The sequence below is a fragment of the Ailuropoda melanoleuca genome, unplaced genomic scaffold, assembly GCF_002007445.2.
Source record: "Ailuropoda melanoleuca isolate Jingjing unplaced genomic scaffold, ASM200744v2 unplaced-scaffold9096, whole genome shotgun sequence".
Lineage (NCBI taxonomy): Eukaryota > Metazoa > Chordata > Mammalia > Carnivora > Ursidae > Ailuropoda > Ailuropoda melanoleuca.
The window spans coordinates 5466-9895 of record NW_023254543.1 but is presented as its reverse complement, the minus strand read 5'-3'; the positions used below and the strand labels follow the sequence as shown (position 1 = coordinate 9895).

The 4430-nt window shown below is 44.2% G+C and overlaps 1 pseudogene; it reads right to left on the bottom strand.

The window, feature by feature from the left end:
• Nucleotides 1–1595: 1595 nt before the first annotated feature.
• Nucleotides 1596–2105, bottom strand: LOC117800918 (annotated as a pseudogene).
• Nucleotides 2106–4430: the final 2325 nt, after the last annotated feature.

The window sequence follows — 4430 nt, the reverse complement described above, 5'->3', positions numbered from 1 at the left end:
TTCCCATTTAAATTTTGGGGCACCGAGTTTGATCAGGTGTTGCTAGGTTCTGAAACTTTGAACTTGGTTCCCAAATTGGTTGTTTGCAGAATCTATAAGGTTGGGGGCAGGGAGGAAAAAGGGGACAGAGGGTGCTGCTAAGGTCTGATATCAGAAATTTCCTTTTTCTTTCCTGTCTCCCTGAGCACTGTGTACCTCACTTTACGCAAAGGGTGGGTGTGACTCATACTGTGGATTGTCTTAATTTGGGACCTAAGAGGCAACACAGCTAAATGGGGAAGGACTTGGACTCAGGAGCCAGCTGCCTAGGCTTACACCCTGNAGGACTTGGACTCAGGAGCCAGCTGCCTAGGCTTACACCCTGTGTCAGCCACCTACTAGCTGTGGGAGCTTAGGTGAGAAGCTCTCTGCCTCAATTCTCTTATCTGTATAATGCAGCTAACGGTAGTTCCTACCTGTAAGGTCACAGTGAGGATTAGATGAGTTAATACGTGCAATGCACTTCAAGCAGTGCCTGGCATATAATAACCAGTGTGTATTTGCTTACTCTTTCTCATCCTAGCTGCTTGACCCTGAGCTCAGAGAAAGAATTCATCTTTCTATTTCCATAGTGCCAGGGATAGTACTGTTCAGTAGTGCATACACATTCATTCCACCAGTATTTGTCACATGCCTACAATGAGTCAGGCCTTGACTGAGGGGCTTGGTCACTGCCCTTCTGGAAGGAATGGTTTCCCTAGAGAGAAGAGCAGCTATTGCAATACTTCTAGTTAGGGAGGTTTGGGATGCTGTGGGGCACATACCAGAGGTGCTTGTCTCTGACCTGTGGGGAGCAGTCCAGGCTTTCTCAAGGGAGGTGGAACCTTAGCCGAGTCTACAGGATGAGCAGGAGAAGAGCAGAGAGGATTCTACACAAAGAGAAGGTACCCATGAACAACTGTTCAACGAAATGAAATTTTGGCCATCTTTTGAGAAGGTGAGGGAACCTTAACATCTTCTGAAATTATTAGTTGAAACAAGAATACCACTCCTGATGGCCACACCTTAATTCCCTGAATAAGGATGAAGATGGAAGAAGGCATCCTGAGAAGAGTCTACTCCTTCAAGGAGGGTCTCCCAGCTCTCGGGGCTCTGTGCTGAAGCCACTTGGGCACATCCATGTGCTTTATGAAGCATTTTTCCCTCAGTCCTCCTTCCCTCCTCTTCTCTTCCCTTCCTTTCTCTTCCCTTCCCTTTCTCCTTTCTTCCTTCCTTCCTTTCTCTTTCATCCTTTCCTTCTTCCTCTCCTTTCCTTTCCTTCCCCCTCCCCTTCCCCTTTTCTCCTTCCTTCCTTCCTTCTTAAATTTAGATTTAATTGACATTATGTTAGTTTCAGATGTACAGCATAATGATTCCATATTTGTGGATACTGGGAAATGATCACCATAATAAGTTTAATTAACATCCATCACCACAACACATTGTTACAAATTTTTTTTTCTTGTGGGGAAAACTTCTAAGATCTACTCTCTCAGTAACTTCCAAATATATAATACAGTGTTATTTATTTATTTATTGCTACAGATTTATTCAACACACAACAATCTTCTCCAGCTTTACTGAGGTGGCTGACCACGCCCATGACCAAATCCGCCTCTAAACTGGTATTCAGTTGCTGAGCCAGTCCCAGCCTCAGCTCTCTCGTCAGCACCAAGGGGGCACAGTGCTTTGTCGGTAAGGGTGTCTGTCAGCTTTGCCTCCTGTAGGTCTTGCAGGTTGCTCTCCTTCCAGACCTTTGGGCTGTGGTCTGCCAGCCTTAGGACAGCTGGGGTGCGGAGTGGCAGGCACCATCTCAGGGGGCAGGTGGAGGCAATCACAGAGATCCTGGATATGCTGGTTGGTAAGCTAGGACTAGAAATGCCTCCAGGCAAACTGTTTCTTTACATAGCCTCATGATCTGAGAGACTGTATGGACGTCATGATGTGAAGGTTGGGCACATTCTTGTCTCCCAGCTCAGGGTGTTTGGGCATGTGGACATCCTTCTTGGCCACCATCACTCCCTCCTTGAAAAGGACTGCACAAATGGCAATATGCTTCTCGGTGGCTGCTACGTCTGGGGCCCGGGCTAGAAAGGCCCCGTGTTAATAGTAGTCACTGTGCTGGGCCTTCCATCCACAGGATTAATTTCTTTTATAGCTGTAAATTGGTGCTTTTTAACTACCTTCTCCCCCTCATTGCTTTCTTATACATGTATTTTAATGCCCTCTTTCTCTAAATCCTGTGCTGTCTCTAGCAGCTTGCCCTGATAGTAGTGGTAGATGTTTTGACTGCAGAGGAATGGACAGTTAGTTCATTGCAAAGAAAACATAGGTCAGGTTTTCTTCTTGCTCTCCCCAGACCTGGCAAAACTCTGCCATCCTTGAAGGGAGTTCTGTTCCCATGTGGATTGCTCATGGCCACCACCCCTTCACTCCTGCTGAGCCTCACCGGTACCCTCTCTGTCTTCCTCGTCTTTATAAGATTAAGCCAGCTCTTGAACTGTAAGACAGTGGGGTTAAATTATAACATTGATTGGCTAGTTGTGTAAAAGCCACGGAACAAGAGGTAAAATGTTTCCAAACTCTTATTAGTGTCCTCAGGGGGAAGTTTTGGCACTGGACAGAGGTGAGCCAGTCATCACCTTCCTCTCGCTTGAGAGGAGCGGAAGTAGCCCTTGTCTATATGTGGCGCCTTTCTCTGAAGATAAATCCTTGATTGAGTTGGAACCCTTGCTGCTTTTCATGCCCTTTGATAGCAGGGTCCCCTTGACTCTTCGTAACCTATTCAGCATTTCACTCAACGTGATCAATAGCTTTCCATGAATGCTCCTGGACGCAGAGGAAGCAGAACAGATTAGAGGAGGTGAGTGGGGTGATAGATACTTCAGAATCACCCAAAGGTAAATGGTTATTTCGTATAGAGAATCCAGGAGAGAGATTCACTCTAAATATACACATTTCCCCAAGACAGGTGAATGATTGCATTGCTCTCTGGAGGGGGCTGAGGTGGCCATCAGCATTTTGAGAATTAGCCTACTTTTGCCTTCCTTTCCACGAAGAAGAAAATGTCCTTAGAATAAATCTCCCCCAAGAGAACTTTCTCGAACAACTGAACATGCTCAGTGACTTTCCCAAAAAAGCCTATGTTTTTCTTTTTATGGTGAATTTATCATTCCACAAAATGTGGGAGATAGGACTGCACTATAAAATGATTTCTTCTGGGGAGATGAGCAGCAAGATAAGATAAGTAGGAGGTTTCACATGCCAGCCTCTCTGCCATGCCTGTTTGTGTGTTTCGTGTTTGGAAAATGCTCTCAGAGGTGTTTAGGAAATGTGCAGAGTTGGCACACAATTATGGCAATGCAACAGAGCAGCCATGCCAAGAGCCTTGTGCCTATGGAAATCCCACCAGATAGGAAAGAAACAGGAAAACATGTCTCTCAGTGAAAGTGGAAATGATCCCGTCATTTTTCTGTAGTTAGGGACCCACTTAGACTAGATGCTAGAGCAGGTTTGCAATAGCGTTTTATGGACCCATACTTCCTTCCCTCTAGTCCTCAATGTATCTCCCTCATAGTGTCACGTACACCTTTTATTGTTCGTTTACTGATTTATTTGTTGCACCTTGTAAGATTATGTAGATTTTCCTTTGCAAGAGTCTCTTTTTAAAACAGCATTTGTTTAAAAATGATCAATATATGGACATGAAAAAAAAAAACCCAAGATTGCAAAGTGGCTTATCATGAGAGGAATAGCAGCTGTCTCAGCTAGAACCATCTCTCAGCCTACCTCACGGAGGCAACGGCTTTCAACTTTTTTAGCTGTTTCTTTGCATAGTTATTGTTATTGATTGGTTTATTAACTTCAGACATTATTTGTTCTCTTTCTAGTATAATCATGTACATCTCATACTTTGCTCCTCACTCCTCCCTCCATTCTTTATGTAGATTTTTTTAGTTATAGCAATGGAGTGATTATACTATTATGAGTATTTGACAATTTTACATTTCAGAATCCAGTGGAGTGTCTTGGTTATATTTTCTTTCTTCAATAGCTGTTGGTTTTTCTTCATGTTTCCAATGGGCTTTCTTTTTTCTGTGTATTGATTGCTCTTACATCCTTTACTTTCCAAATCTTTAAGAATATGTCGAATCCTAACAATGCCTGAGTTACTCCCCTCCATGCTCCACTTCAGTTTCCCATGTGACTGTCCCTTTAGTGACTAGTTCACCGTGAGACAGCAGGCTCCTTGAGAGGGCACCATATCTTTACATCTGTATATTCTTTTTTTTTTTTAAGATTTTATTTATTTATGTGACAGAGAGACAGCCAGAGAGAGAGGGAACACAGCAGGGGAGAGGGAGAGGAAGAAGCAGGCTCCCAACCGAGGAGCCTGATGTGGGACTCGATCC